Genomic DNA, 16812 nt, shown 5'->3' on the forward strand with positions numbered 1-16812 from the left:
CAGCCGCGGGCCATTGCCGGCCGGCACCGCGGCTCCGCTCGCCGCCGACACCGGGGCGGTGAGAGCAGCCGGCACACCGCAGCCCGCTAACCACTCACTGCTAGTGCATTGCTGACTTCGCTCTGCCGGCTCTGAAGTCAGTAGCGTAAGTGGGAATCTGTGCGTACGGCTTTTCCCACCAGTGTTCATTACACGTATTTCACGCAGCAGTGAAATACATGTAATAAAAAATAAAAGTTAGTAACTTTCTTAAGAAACTTTCTAAGGTTCTTATGTTAGTAACATTAAGGTTGAATCAATGAGGTAGAATTTGTTAATTTTACTGCAATTGTACCTTAATTCCTCATAAGTAATAAAATCCTACCTTCATTTCCCATAGGAATGTCATGGAGAAATTTACTTATAGATACTAAGACTATGCAACCTTAAGATGTGATAATGTGATAGTACAACCCCAAATTTTACTGAAATATATGGACATGAAAGGTGTTTTGGGTCTTTGAGAGCATGAACTTCCCAATCTCTCAAGACATTCCTGCTTCTTGATGATCTAAAATAATGATTCTTTTCTGCTTTTGACTCAAATAATGGACTGAGTCAGCTTTCAAATGAGAGCTATACTACTTGCACTTAAAACTAAGATAGAATGTGCTTGCACTGACCTAGCAAAGCAGTTAGGTGCACTACTCTGCAAGATCAAACCTTGTGTCATTGTATTATATTCTTCCTGCCTATCCAATGCAGTGTGAACTGAAGAAAACCTGGATATGACTCTTGGCTTTTTCTCTTCCCCAGGGAGTATGGGGTAGAAGTGTGGCAGCACTACTGTCCTTTCCATGTAATCAACTGGAATAAGTCATCTCTGGCAGGCAGCCTTAAACACAGTGTTCCTTTGTCTGGTAACTTGCTGCTACTGTTTTTGACTTAAAAGCATATGTAACAGAGAAGAGCTGTATCCTCTAATACCTGATATCCAAATAAAATTAAGTGTAATGCCACTGATAGCAGATAAATGCGAAAGTTCTTGTGCAGGCAGATTTCAAATGTTAAAAATTTCTAACACTTCTAACAGCTAATGTGTCAGTGTGCTATTTGTTGGGAAGATAATCTCATTTTCCAGTCCCTTGTTCTTATACAATCACTTTACAGCTTTACTGCTCCTATCAGTAAGCAAGTCCTTTTCTTTGGTGCCCTTTATGGCATGGGTCAAAATGACCATTTTCTGTACATTTCAGCCCAGACCAAAATTGCATATGTCCTCTAAAGTGTTGAACAAGACTTTTGAGACTGGCAATGTTTGCTGTGTCATTCAGCACAAACGTTTGATTTGGTGTCTTGAGACAAAGTCTGCATGCAGAAATGAAGTAACTAGAATGGGAAATACATATTTCATTTGATGGTGGAGGGAGGCCTGTCAAGATATGGAATGGCAAAAATGTTGTTTTGTGAACTCCAAGAATTATATGATTTTTATATCACCGGGGTCTGACAGTGTTTCCTGTCCCTTCACAGCTCTCAGCAGTTTTTCTTTTCCAGTTTGAGGCAGCTGCATCATGTGTTGGATGAGTAAGTGGGCAGTGAGGGAGAAGGTAAGAAGATACTGATTTACATATAGAAATAGGAGCTGGAAAGGAACAGTGAGAATAAAATGCAGGGGACAGTTTCTGTGTAGGAGCCTGGGAGACCTGAGGGCCCAGTGTGTTTTTGTTGCTGGCATTTGGGCGATGTTAAGGCAAGGCCTCCATATAGTGGAAAAATGTCAGAGACATACTTTGGGTAGTGCTTTAGCTCTTACAATGTGAAGTGTTTGATAACAACTAGGATGGTGATATCCCCCTGTCTGTTCCACTGACTCTGGGGGAAGACATTTAACCTTTAGATCTGTTTCTCACTTCTGCAAAATATGACTGATGTTGCTGTAGAGGACAGGTTCATGTGTAGGATATGCACAGTTTTCTGAGGGAAGGCAGGAAAGACCTTACCCTTTGAGGAAACAGCTTTGAGAGGAAGCTTAAGAGGGCATTTCCTGACCCAGACACTGTGCACTTTGGAAAGAGAGGAAGTCTTCAGCTACACTAAGGAGAAGACTATTGTGTCCATACTGTTTCCCAATAAGAAATAATTCTTCAGCTGAGATGAGTTCATGCTGCTGAGATCTCAGGTGCAGCAGCAAAATTTGATTTCGTCTTGTATCAAACCTTGAAAGGGTTGCTCTTTGCTAAATGCTGTCCTAACCAATCTGTCTAGATTTGAAATACCATGAGCACTGACATATGAATTCACCTTCTGTATTCTGATTGCCAATTTGCCTTTCTGCATCAGAAAGCATGATACAGCATTGGCTGAGCAAACTGCATCAGGCTGGTTGGACTGGTCTGCACAAACAAAGAGTTGATTCCAGCTGCCCAGTACTCCAGCTGAATCACAGGTCTTCACAGCACTGCTCAACTTGAGTTATTGTGGCAGAGAGGGGAGTACATAAACACACTTAATTAGACTGTTCAGGTTTGATTTCCGGGCCCATTTTGAAAAGTTAAATTTCTATTTGCAGCTACAATTTCACAACTTTTACAGTGTAATTTGACATGAGAAGTTCAGAATTTCCACAGTTTGTTTGGTTTTTTTTTTTTTTTTTTTGTTTTTTTTTTTTTTCTCTGTGGATTTTCTGTGTTTTCTTTTTCAAAAATTTGGCATTTGCCATTTTCTATTCTGGATGACATCCCTTTGCTTTTTTTTTTTTTTTTTACATTGGAATAAAAACCAAGCTGATTCACCACTGAAATATCATCCCACTCATTTGTTTCTGTAGCTACCAGCAAGGCTGCCTTCTGCCAATGGTACATTTATGGGAGCTATCCCTCACCATGCCCTGTCACCTTCCCTTATCTAGCTCTGCCTAGAAATCGTTTTTCTGAGACTAGTAGTATGGGACCTTTCAGCAGTGTTTAAATTCAGTCTCTTGAAAAGAAAAGCGTCTCTCTCTCTGTGGTACTGCTGCTTGTTTCTCAGTTTGAAATCAACTAGCAGAACCCCAGAGGGTTTCTCAAACAGCTAACCATTAAACACAGTCAGGAACAAAGATCAATTGCAAACACATTTAGAATTAAGCTTCCTGGCCTGCTTTTAATTTCTTCAAGTCAGTGTTGGGAGTTATTACTTTGGTCAGTCTAGCCTTTTATTGTCCTATGGCTTATTCATATAAACTGTCAACTTCAGGGATGCCCAACTGCTTTCTGGTTGGGTTGTGTGGGTTTTGTTTTTGTTTTTTTTCTTTTTTTCTTTTAATATCTTCAAATATTCCCAAAGTTATTAAAGGATTATGGGTTTAAATGCAGAAGGCATTAAATAGAATCATGTTATTGGAAACAGAACTATATTTATGAGTCTAGAGGGAGTTTGCAAGCAACTCACTTTGCAAGCAGAATTTGGGTCATGGCACCTTAAATCTTCAGTAGCTTTCTTGAGTCTGGGATCTGGATTTCTGGCAGACTGAAATATTATTTCTATTTAGATAGAGCTATAGAGACACAAAAGGATATATAGCTCCAAAGGGTTTACAGTTCAGATAGAAATCAGGAATAGTCAGTGGTTTGGCTCAGCTTACCTATGCCTTTAGGGGACAGAAGGGGAATCCTAAATGTAATTCGTAGCAAGCTCTGGGCATTAAAATGACTGAAGCACCATCAGTTGTTTGTAGCTGTCCAGAGCCTAAAATCTTTCTCCTCTGTACGATGCCATGCTACTGTCTTGCCATCAGAAGTATGATGCCAAGCATGTAATTTTGTTGCAAGTCTTGCAAAAATTCCTGGGTTCCTGGATTTGGCTTTAGGTTCTGTTCTTGTGGGTTGTATTTTTTTAAATTGTTGTTGTTGTTGTTTTCTTTTTTCTTTGGCTTTTCTTTTTTGGATTTCAAACAAGCTACTGTGATTTACTTTCAGAGTTTAGAGGATTGTTAGGATATTTGAGTGAAAAAAAAAGCTAATGGCAATATAGCATCACTGTCACACATCCCCACCAGAGATCTCAGGCTCTGTCAGTATGCTGAATCTTTTTAAGGGAGCAGCATTAGTGATAGCTTCAATATATAGCAGGGTATTCATGATGAATACTGGCAGCCTAGAGGCAGCTAACTATATTTGCAGGGTGGTTTCACTAAGAAGCAGATGTTGGACAGATGGTAGTCAGATGATCAGTCATGCCACCATCTACAGTAAATCTGAGGGCTGTGGGGAAAAAGGTAACGTGTGGAACATATTTCTCATTTCTGTGGGAGCCTTGTACTTTTTTTATGGGTATATAAAGGCTCACAGAAATGTAGGAGTCGTTGGTTAAGAACTGTAGAGCTGCTCATGTTTGGCTACAGCAAGTTAGCAAAACTTCACCTTGAAGTGCTTGAGTGTGAATCCTATAACAGAACTCTCCAAAGGTGATGAGACTCCATGTCAGCTGGAGTTTTGCAGAAACCATTTTTAGGCTGGAACACTTCTTCATTCTCTTTTTATTCACTTTCCTTGAAAACTTTTATATACTTCTTTTCAGTCTGCTTTCTCATGGCAGTTCTCTATGCTGTTGTGTTGCATGTCAATATCATGGGGAAGAGTATGTCAATATTTTGCTGCAACTGAGGTAGTCAAGCAGATACAACTATCTCTGTAGTGACTTGGAGCACAGTCCAGTATTTAACATGGCTTATGCTATGTAGTGTTCAGTCATTATCTTTGTTCAGCATGGGAACTAGAATTGTGTTTCCTGTGTAATGGAAAGCCTTTCCTAAGACATAATTCTGACTGTGGGTTCATGGCAGTACTGATTTTAACGTATCTTAGCTGTTGCTAAGCACATTTGTTTTGTCAGCTGAAGTCAAATTATAGGACACATGCTATGCAAAGAGAACATGGTGCTTAATTGTTTTAAGCAATGTCCAGTTTGTGTCACCACAAGTTCTGGGTTTTGGGATAGAACTTCTGCAAAGGCTCAAAGACTGCTCCATTAAAATGAAATCTTTGATTTCCACTGCCCTTTAATCAATACAAACCAGAGCTTCCAGGGATTGTAATAATGTATCAAGTTGAATTTGGCTCTTTTGCAGCCCATCAAAAGAAGTTGTCCTTGACAAAAACAATATTTTAAATATCTGCTCACAAGCACTGGAGCCAAAAGGTTTCTATTTCATTTGGCAAAATACCTTCCCAAGAGCAAGACTGTGACCTGAAGCAAAGCCAAAATAAGCTCTAACAGATGCTTAGCCTAGAAAGCACCAGACTGAATGGCTAAAAATGTTAAAGATTATATAGGAAAAGAGAAGGGCAGCCACATAGTTCAGCTTCTGACTTGCTGTGTGGACAAGTTGCACTCCTTCTGTTCTAGTGCTCTGCCAACCAGAGGACCCATCTCATCTGTCTGCCACCTCACTTCAGCTTCTGGGCCTTCCATTTCTGGCTGTGAGGGCTGCTGTAGGCAACAACAGAACTTCTTCTGTTCATAATAGCAGGGGAGTCTAATTTTGTCCTTTCCCAATAATTTCTGTTTAGCTTTAATAGTGAAAACTCTTTCACAGACTTTGCTCTGGCCTTCCATTCACACTTTCCATACTGCATCCAATACTTGCACTTGAAAAAATGTTTCAGATGCTCGTAAGATTCAAGAATTACAAAATCTATGCTCTTGTGATGACTGAAGTTGATCTAATTGGCCACATATTTTTCCTTGCCTTTCCATTTGCTAGTTCTGGCCCTTAGCTGTCCTCATATAGTGCCATCTTTGCTCTGAGATCTGGTGAGAAAATTAATAACTTTCTTGGTGTCCCTTCTGTTAGTGCCAAGAAGGGGGGTGTGGCACTCTGAGGCAGGGACAGAGCAGGACTGTGCTGGCCAGCAGTTTAGATTAGTTCAGGCTGTGTTAAAAGTACAGCCTATGATGCTGTTCTATAACAGTTTCTGTGAAACTGTGGCTTAAACACTTGGTCATTCTCCAGATCCTGACAGCGAGAGAAGGTGAGGACAAAGAAACTAAACAGCTTTCCTGGGCCACAGAGATGCTTGGTCCATAACTAGAACTGAGATGATGGGCTCTTAAGTCAGACTGTAATCACAGAAATCACCAGGATATAAGCAGCTATTTGCTGCTCTTCTGGAGACAGTCAATCAGTCTGGATAACTTTGTTCAGGGTGAGAAATACCAAGTGTCAGTGCTCAGGAGAAAAGCTAAACAAATGCTGGTTGTGCTGCAGTACATGCTGGGACATATTCTTATCTCATTGACTGTGATATTCCTGCCTGGGTAGGCCTTCTGTCCAGGGTAATTGATACCAGGATGTCTTGTGAAATTAAAATTTTCTAGAGCTTGAGACAGAGAGAAGAGCAAGTGGCAAAGATACCAACCTTTTCCATACAACCCTAAATTCAAAGAAATACATGTTTGTATATGTGACTATTTACTTGGACTGGCTTTGACACTGGGTTTCTTCCCTCAGCAAGTTCAGAAGGGGCTCTGCCTTTACTGCTCCCATGAAGTCTGTGCCCATGGAAATAACACAATATAATTGATCTCCTTTGCATAAACTCCAGCATGGCTGAATCCAAGGAACAGGTAATCTCATTTCATAACTGTTGCCATCTGAAATCCAAGATCCCAATGGAAAATAGTGGTGAAGAAAGATTGCTGAAGAAGAAGAGTCATTTGCACTTAAAAATCCTCAGCATGTGCTTTCTCAGAAGCATGCTGTGATGTGATATATATTGAACTAAGTTAACATTAGTGGCCATGGAGCACTCCTAATGAACAGGAGATGTCCTTCGAAAGGTGTTTGTTCACCACGTTTTCAATATCTTCTCTGGGAGTTCCAAAAGCACTGACTTGGACATGTCACAATCCTGGTAAATTATTATCCTGATATTACTCTAATGAGGTGGCATGACCATGGTGAAAGCAGACACAGCTCTTGGGAGATAGGATCCAGGGGAGGCCATTGAAAACCTCAGCTTGATTAAGAGTATCTGATTCTCCCTAGAAGTTTGACATTGTATTAAATATGCATCAACTGTGCTACCAAGAATGCATCCTGGGAAAGAGCACTGCCACAAAAATCTCTTTCCCAGTGTTTCCTAGGATTCAGTTTGGCTGCATCTTGAGCAAGATCACTGCATTGCCAACTGCTTGGTTTGTATGGCTTGGCTAGAGCTGGTTTTGGGAGACATTTGAGCTTTAATTTGCTCACTGCTCCAGGCCTTGTGAGGTCTGGTAGAAGAGGAGACTTTCTTCATCCTTCATCCATTTAAAGAAGCCTCAGTGGGTAGCTCTAAAGAACTGGGGTATTGGCTTCAGCTTCAAGTTAATGAAACCATAGCAACATGCTGTGGGATGGAACAGCTGATGGGCTATATAGTTGTTCTATAGCTGCATAGTTGTACTTATAGCTGTATAAGTGAGAGTAAGCCTCCAATACCTGATTTTAAACAACTCCTACAAGATTAGTTAGGACACTGCATTTAACACTGAGGGGTCTAGCTAAACAAGCTATTGAGATTTAATCTAGCTGAAACTAGATATACTTGCTTTAATGTAGCTGTAAGGAACTCTGTCCTCACAGAGGGACTAAGCATAATCTGACACCAGTTGTCTGTCTATAAACACAGACAAAATCACAACAAGCAAGACATGCTGATTATTGTCTAGAAAATGCCAGGAAAACTTCGGTGGTTCAAGGAGCAGCAGGCATGTTACTCTCTAATGAGGTGATTTCTTTTTCAGTCTGGTTTGACCTCAGATTGTATTCTTTATTCCCTTATCAGAATGGATGATCTGTAAGTCCAGGACACCATCTTTTAAATAATGGCTGTATTATTTATCACAGTTTTTCTCTCCATCTCTGGCATTGTGAAACACTTTGATTCAACAAAACCTAAATTGCTGAGGTCAACCTCTTTTCTGTACTTGTTGGGTGTTTAAGTGCTACCCTTAAGAAGCCTTTTGCAGTGCCCCAAACACTTACTGATGCTCTAACAAACCAAATTACAAGCAGTGTTTTTTCTTGAGCATTATTAATTTGAAATATTTCTGGTTCACAGGAAATCTTAGCTCAAGTCTACCCCAATTCAGAATAAACCTAGCGTTCACAGTTATCTGTAAATTGGAAATTTTTATGTAACCCCTTGGACATGGGAATTGTTACATGAAATCATGTGTTGCTTATTACACAATGAAGGATTGAGCAAGGCAGAACAGCTGATTAGAATTAGGAAGCTTTGAGATTCCCAACCTAGAACTTCTGCCTTGTGAGGAGGAGTACTGGAAGCCCAAAAGGTCTGTGCTTTACCTCAAGTTCTCTAGGTTCTAGGTTACCTTGGAAAAGAAGATTAAGGGCCTTTACTGCTTGTAGTCCTCGTTAGTGCACTAAATTACTGGATTAGTCAGACTAGACTAGAAGTTAGAGTAGATAGGACTGAGCCGATGTGATTTCTTTTTCATTTTTTGACCAGATCTACTAGTGAGGTCTTATCTGCTTTTAGTCTTCTAGCAACTGGCAAAACAGAAGAATTGTGTGTATATAGAACTGTAACAAGAAGTGTTTTTATATGAAGAGGTACTTGGGTCTCTCAGTCCTGAGACTGGGTTGAAATTTAGCACAGAGAAATGCACTGGCAACTAGAAAAGAATTAAATATAACAATGCACCTTACTTGGGATGCACACTTGTACTGGGAATCTGTGATCCTGTTCTGCTCTGTTTTTGGTGTGTGGGTCAGGAGTGAGGAGGCTGAGAACATATGCATAAACAAATAATAAGAATTGCAGCTCATAGCAAGGTAGGGTGTGCCTAAAATATCTAGTATGACACAAATTAAACCACTTTGTTTTTCCATTAAAGAGAAGCTAACGATGTACCTCTAAGCATTTTTTCTGACTATCTTCATGCAGTTTATATCTGTAGAGTTGGAGATACATGCATAAGGTTAGATACTGTGTTGTGAATAGGGCAATGTGTTTTAGGGTAGTGAACTTCCAGGTGTTCTTGGTCCAGTCAAGTTTCAGCTGCTTTTGGTTGATCGAAGACCTGCCTGTTGTATGAAAACTGGTTGTGTCTCCTAACTGACTGGTTCAGTCTCCTAACCTTACTTCTGAAGTACTGTGTTGCAATACAGGGTTTTTTGAAAGCCTGGGTTCATTCATCTGAATCTTCTGAAGCATTGGTATCAGGCTGCTCAACACATGTTCCTTAAGTACTAATTTAGTCAAAAGTGTACAAGTGTTCTTTATGTAAAAATGCAAGAGTGTTTCCCTGAAAAGCTATTTTAACTCCACCTGCCTATGTGAATCATCAGGATTAGTCAGCTGGTGGCATCACATGGACTAAAAAAGCTGTTTCTTACTTAGGAGGAATTAGTCTTCAAAGTTTTGGCACCTATTTTTTTTTTTTTTTTGCATTTTTTATGTTGCATTTTGAAAGACTGTTGTGTTTTACTGACATTTCCTGTTTTCAGTTTTGCTGATGAGCAGTGTAACTTCTGTTCTACAGGGAGGACAGAAAGGAGTTAATGTTCCTTTATGTAAGTAAATTATCTCGTGTGGTGGGACTTTTAAGTCCCTGTTATTTGTAGCAGGAAAATAATGAGAGTTACATATCAGCTCTGTAGATGCCTGTCCATATGACTGAATGAGTTGAAAGTTGATGACTTTGTATTACAGTAATTTTGAGAAATTTATTTGGGCAAGTGACTTTCTTTCTTGGGTTTCCTGACATCTGGGAACTGCATGCAAAGCAAGCTAGTGAATATGAGCTGCCACATTTGGCTGGTTCTGGTTTACAGGCCAGCCAGTAATCCCTACTTGCAATTCCTTCTCAACTATTGTAAGGGATGGAAAGATAACTCTGCACTGTGAAAATGTCTTCCCAAAGGAATAAAAACCCCCGTTATCCAAAGTACCAAAACTAATAGTAAATAACACATTACCCTGTACGTCATGTGTGACCTTTTCAAACTGAGGGATGAGGCTTGAGGACTGGCTCATGAACATCTGAAGAACTGATAGATCCACCCGCAATCCAAACATCTCTGGGTGGTACTCCTTTCCTCAGAGAAGGGAACCACTTCTAGGAGCACACTCCCTAGCCTGTTACACAACTCAAGCATGCAGGCATTCACACAGGCAATCTTGATACAATCAACTCCCTAAAGACACCAACCTTTTTGCCTCCACTTTCAGGAACTTTGGCTGCCTTTGCTATGTGTCAGAGAGGGCAATGGGAGTGGCTTCTAATTTCTCCACAAAGCAATGTGGAACACCATAGTGTGTGGCATTATTGAGGCCCCACAGGAAGGGACTTCTTGCAGAAGAAAGTGGCAGGGCAGAGCAGATGAAATGATGAGCCAGAGGCACTGCAAGGTTCAATGCACAGCTTAGGAAGAACCTTTTAAGTTGTGTTTTATGTGTATGAGGCTATGCTGTTTATCCACATTTCATGGGGCTTTCTTTTACCCACAGCAAGCACTGTTAAAAATATTTAAACAGATCTTCAAAGCATTGCCAGATGTTTCAGACCAACAGTCAGCCTCAGTTTTGTTGAGATGGTAATTGATGCTAAGAAGTATCAATACTTGAGGGCTTTTACAGCAGAGGACACAGCTGTACAATAGCAAAGTAGGATGATGGAGTCTGTTGACTTTATATGTACAATGCCATTGATTTGAAGAGGTATATTGTAATTTTATTCCTAGAAGGCCATTTCTCTTCTTAGTATGGAGAATAGACAAAATGGTTTACTGGAGAGCTGGGGGCTAGGAGCAAGCTGGGAATTGGAGTGTGCCCAGTGTAATGGATAACTGAGGTATCTGTAGTGGTACTAGTGTAAAGACATCAAAATTCTGGGGATTTGGCTGTGAAATGTCTGAATATATCTGGTGAGAAAGCTTTTTCTTCTTGGTTTCATTGGAGACCCAGGTGCTGAGGAAAAAGGAAGAGACTAAGAAAAAAGATGGAAGAACTTGTAAGCAAGATTGCTTATGCTGGATTCTGGATGAACAGCAAGATCCAGTTTTCACTGCTGCTGGAAATTTTAAATAGCAAGAAAATAAATCAGTGAAGAAGGAAACACAAAGCTACAAGATGAAGGTATGTGAGAATCCCTGACATAGCTTAGAAACACGAAGTTGGTCTTAGTGTATCTATTTGGTAAATCCTCTATTAGAATTCTTGCTGCTCAGAAAATTCTGCAGACTTGTAAACCAGCTTATTTCCTTCAGTCCTAATCTTATGTTTGCAAGAAAAGCATTTGGAAGCTTGAACTTATGCTGAATTGTCTTTCTATTCCTTCAAATTGCGGTCACAGAAGCTGGTTCTGATGCTCATTACAAGTTAAACATGATATCTGAACTGCTGAATTTGTCTGTAATTTATTCTGTTACTGGGTACTGTTAGACTGGAGAAATGAAAAGTCCAGCAAAATAATATGAACAATTATGTTGGTTTAAATATGCAGGTTCAACCACTGATCTTGTGATCCTATTGTAACTGTGTGCTTTCATTTTCTGCCTATAAAATGTGACAAATGCTTTCTTCTTCCAATCATATATAAAATTATATGCTCTTCGGATGGTGACTTTTCTATTCACAGCATTCAGATGACCCTTTGAGTCCCTTAAGCACCCAATGCTGTTACCAAGAAAGTGTTCCTAAGTCTTTGACCACTGGCTCATTATCCAAGCTGAGCAGAATGGTCAGAGTCTGCACTCACAGGTACTGTATACTAAATGAAGTCTTGGTATAGAGAAAAAAAAGCTATTTCATGGTGTTCTTGACATCACTTGTTCATCTTGACATCATGATGTTTCAGATGGTTTTTTTGGTTGTTTTTCTTTTTTGCAGCCAGACTGATTTTGAAGGGCGGGAAGAAGAATGTTCTCTTTATTGTATACTTCTTCATGGAGTATTCTGTTGCATTAACAAGTTAAAAAACAAAAAAAAATAAGAAATGAAGAGCCTATCTGGCCTAGCTCAAATGTAATGTTCTGGAAATACAATTTTCACTGGCAGAGTTAACAGCCTTAAAAGATAACTATTACTTGGAATATACAGTTCTGTTTTGACATTGTGTATGTCTAGCATTATATATTTATCTGAAAGGTAATTAATTAAATTAAAGTAGCTCAAAACCACCTCCAGCTGAAAAAACACAGTATTTATACAATATAACCTTTGGGAAGCTTTGATTTGTGTCTTTTGGATCAAATTACTTTTCAAAGTTGGACATGATTTTTGAATTTTGGATCCTCTTTCATGAGTTTAACATGTGATGAAAAGGGCAAATTTGGCATCTAGATTCCCTGTACCTGCTGGTTCAGAATGTATTGGTAGGAGTCCTTCTAAGAATAATTTCACTATAATTTTTGGAAAATAACAATAAATGTTAATAGAATATTATGCAATGAGTGATTCTGCAGCAGGCTCCTGTGTGTCCCCAGAGATGAGTTTCCATGCAATTGTCTGTGTGCTAAAGCAGCTGCCGGGGAGGGGGGGAATTGGGTAAGTGTTCTCTGTCATGATACCTGTCTGGAGAAGGTCATAGACAGTTGTTGTGAGATGTGGAATATCTCCAGTATAAATAGCAGTAGACACTGCCAGGCTGGTTGGGCACACTGCCAGGCACTGTACAGTTAGGTGTGTACTGCTGAGCACAAAATTCTTCAGAAAATCAAATCAACAGCCACAGAATGGAAATATACTAAATAAGGGCACTGCAGAACACACAAGGGAACAACTTAGGATCTAGCCCTTCCCTTCATTCCTCATTTAGTCTTCCCGTAGGGTGAGTACCAGTAAAGATCAGTTTAAGTCACGAGTCCTAAGTTTGTTACAAGTACTTAAATATTTGTTCAGTAAGTACAGGTCACCTGAAAGACAGAGAAGATGGTTTGTGATGGGCAAGTGAGAGATCATGCTGTGTAACACTGTCATGCAGTTAATGGTATTTGAGGTTGACCTTTCTCTTTTGGCAGTGCAGAATATTTTCCAAAATAGGCACAAACCAGTATGTTCTGACTCGAGAGCTCTCTGAGCTGTGAATCCATTCCTAGCAAGGGTTAGGATTTAAAGCATCCATCCTTAAATTGTCTTGAGATGCGACTCCTTATTCTTCCCACACAGAGTGGTGTTATATACTCTTGTAGTGGATTAAAATGATCTGGACAGAATGCTATGTGATAAATTTAAACTTTATAAGTTCTGAAATTTATTGCTAATTTAATAAATTGTGGTTTTTCTTTCCTCCCCAATTACCATCACATTTCCCCCACACACACATTCACATTTTATTTTGATCATTATTTGCCTAAAACCTCTCTATGTATGATTCTAGAAACACTAAATATAACAGTTTACACTACTTATCTCTGTAGCAAATCTTTCCCCATCCCAGTTAGGACTAAAACATGCAAGCAAACATCTTGCATGTTTGAGAACTACAGAATGGCATTTTGGTGCCCTGCTTTACAGTAGGACCAGGAGTTAACTTTGTCGGAATAACTGACAACCAGTGGGGCTGGAGATCCACATGGTGGCAATCTCTCTGTTTCTGAAGAACATTATACTGAGCTGGTGAAGGGTCTGGAGCACAGGTCTTCTGAGGAGCAGCTGAGGGAGTTTGGGTTGTTTAGCCTGGAGAAAAGGAGGCTCAGAGGAGACATTGCTTTCTGCACCTGCCTGAAAGGAAGCTGTAGTGAAGTCAGTCTCTTTTGCCAAGTAGCAAGTGACAGGACAAGAGAAAATGGTCTCAAGTTGCAGCAGGGAAGGTTTAGATTGGATATTAAGAAAAATTTCTTCACTTACAAGGTGGTCAAGCATTGGAATTTGCTGCCCTGGGAAGTAGTGAAATCACCCAGAAGTGTTCAATAAGGCATGTGGTACCTGGGGATATGGTTGAATGTTGAACCATTGGTACTAGGTCAATGTTTGGGCCAGATCATCCTAGCAGTGTTTTCTGACCTTGAACCTGTGATCTTATAAGTTTTTGCATGCTGCATTTGCAGAAAAAGTAGCAGTGTGCCCAGAGAGGCAGTAGTTTGATGCTTCCTATGACATGGAAGACCTGTGTACAGCCTCCTTTCATGAAATAACATAAAAGCAGAAAGAAGATGGTTTTCAGTGTTCATTTGATGCTTTATGTCACTAAGTGATTTGTTTTGGTAGCATAGTGCACTACAGGGCACGAGACCAGAATGTTATCTGCTGTTTCCTGGAAACCTGCTAGTCTGTTGTTAGCTTGCTAGTGTTTGATTCCTTCTTTACTATGTTGAGTTTTCAAAACCGTTAATTCCTCTGCATTCTGCCGGAAGATGATATGTTCCTCCAGGCAGTTGAGAGAATAATCTGCAAATATTGTGGTTTTGGCTACTGCACTAGGAATGCTGGCTCAGGCCAGGCTGCTCAGATGGGCATTCCTGGAACTACAGAACAGTTGTTATAACTGAAGTCAAAGGATAGTAGCTAGAGATATGGATTCCCCTCCATTCATTTTTAAGGCAGTGTCAATGCAGAGAATAGGAGACCCCCAGTTACCAGCCCAGTATGAGCTGTCTTTTATTTGGAGGAAGTAGTGTCTGTGTTGTTGGACGGAGCTGTCTTTATGGAAATTAAGAAAGACTTTACAGAAGACTTCAGGAAGCATCACAGCAAACACAGAGTAGCACATGGACTAAGTGTTCACCAGATTTTTCTAAGGTCTTTTTGGAAGGCAGTTTCAGTGACCTGTATGTGCTGCCTGAAAGGAGCTGGAAACCATCTGGCATCAGTACATATCTGCAATGTCCTCCTGCAGGCCCAGGGTGAAGAAGGTGCTTATCTGAGGTAGTTGATAATGGCATGATCTTAAGAAAGATCTTGAGTTGCCAAGATGTACTGCTGAAGTAACTTAAGTGGTAGTTTGTTCTTGCTTTTAATTTCTTTTACCTTTATGTTTACCTTCATTGACTTTATCCCAAGAAAGCAGGGGAAAGGAATGAGAAAGAAATGTAGAAATGGAGGCTAAGAATTGAATGCCAAATGCTGTTGCCTTACAGATATCTGTGCTTGCTTAGCACAGTCTGAGCTTTGGAAGGGTGCTGTGTTCTTTATAGTTTGGGTGGGGGGGTAGGTGGTTGGGTGGTTTATGTTACACCTTGCATAAGGTTGATTGCACATAATGATATTCAGGTACTACAACTTGAGGAAACTCTGGTAGAATGGTGATTCTACTTATGAGCTACCAGTGTCCTACAAGTTTGAATTTTTTCTGTTTAACACTTTCAGAAGTCTGTTGAATTCTCTTAGAAATCGAATTATTTTACAAAAGTCATACCACCTGTGGATGTTTTTAATCCTCCATATTTCCCTTTTTTCAAAAAGGGAAAGTATCTGGAAACACCAAAAACACTTACTACATTTAGTTATTGATATTTAAAATCTCCAATTCCCAGAAACGATGCTTCCAAACTTGTCATGCAGCATGTATTTCAACTGCTGATGAGCACAAAGTTGCCTGGTTGCCCTATAATAGAGAAGACCTTCTATTTTGTGATTTTCACTGTTACTAGGGCTTCAAGTACTTTTCACAGATTGAGGAAAGAGTCTACAGAGTGCTGAATTGCTAGTTTTCTTTTTCATTCAAGGATCAAATTCTTGTGTTCAATGGGTAATTGTATGTTGAGAAGAAAATTGAAGGGGAAAGGAGGGTGAGTATCAACTGAAAATATTTGCTGTGAAACATCTGAAATTGTACCAAGACGTAGTCATCTACTGTCCATTTTAAATTATAAATGCCCTTATTTTTCTAATGCAGTTGATGAGGTGCTAAAGCATTGTATTGCTGTGTGTGCTGGCAACTGTAGAATAATATCACAATACAAAAGCACAGATTAGTGGCTGACACAACAAAATCAATTTGCAAATTCTATAGCTCTGTTGTAAAGCAATCTATGGAATCTTTTTCCTTTTTTTTTTTTCCCTTTCCAGTTCTTTAGAACATTTTTTCATTTCTGTCATGTGACTCAGGTTTTAGTATGTAAAGGATTGATATGGCATGAAAAAATCTAAGCACAGAAACGTTCCTTTTGGAAGGATATTGTAACTGAAATTGGAGAGGCATTGAACTAAAAGAGCTATGGCAGACTAGAAAGGAACAGAAGTACTGAACCTTGGATTTGTTATTGTAGTTTCCACTCCATGAAAATAGAACTCTCCCAGAAACTGAACTACGGTTTTGAACAGACTTCACAATGGATCTCCACAGTTTTTAGCTTGCCTGCATGAAAAGTCCTGTATTTTAATGGATATTTCTTATCCACATGCTAAATTAATTAATTAGATGTTCAGTAGCTTGCACTCCGCAAGCTAAGAAATGCAGTTATTGGCCACCTGAAAAGGCTTATGTTTGATCTTAACAGAATTGTGCTAGGTTCAAGTATTCCTCTTTTGTTGTCTAAAGATTACACCTAAAGTAGTAGAAATTGTGTATGGGTAATAAATCACGGATATGATGGAGGCTTTTACATTGAAATTACAGGCCAGGGCAATACCGTATCTTGTACTTGTGATCCAGAGGAAAAAAGTTACATACTGTGTACAAACTTCTAAAAAGGCTCCTTGAGGAGTATGTAAACAGCATGTAGGCACTGATATGTCTTAAGTCTTTCAGCTGATACTGTGTCCAGGATAACAGAGCTTGTTGGAGACATGGTTTTGCAGTAACTCATATGACTAGGACAGAGTTTCTGGGTAGAAGTCTTGCGGAAATCCTTGGCTGGGTCCAAAGACTATTGCAGAGGAAAACTTTACCTCTGGGAGA

At 39.7% G+C, this 16812-nt stretch overlaps 1 long non-coding RNA gene across 1 annotated transcript in view; it reads left to right on the forward strand.

The window, feature by feature from the left end:
• The window catches only part of LOC121357280, a 40984-nt gene that overhangs the window by 5545 nt on the left and 18627 nt on the right, over window positions 1-16812 (forward strand). The window contains exon 2 of the long non-coding RNA XR_005955709.1: window positions 10932-11108. This is a non-coding gene — a long non-coding RNA (uncharacterized LOC121357280). The remainder of the gene's footprint in view (window positions 1-10931; window positions 11109-16812) is intronic.

The sequence above is a fragment of the Pyrgilauda ruficollis genome, unplaced genomic scaffold (genome assembly GCF_017590135.1).
Source record: "Pyrgilauda ruficollis isolate IOZ18807 unplaced genomic scaffold, ASM1759013v1 scaffold11, whole genome shotgun sequence".
Taxonomy (NCBI): Eukaryota; Metazoa; Chordata; class Aves; order Passeriformes; family Passeridae; genus Pyrgilauda; species Pyrgilauda ruficollis.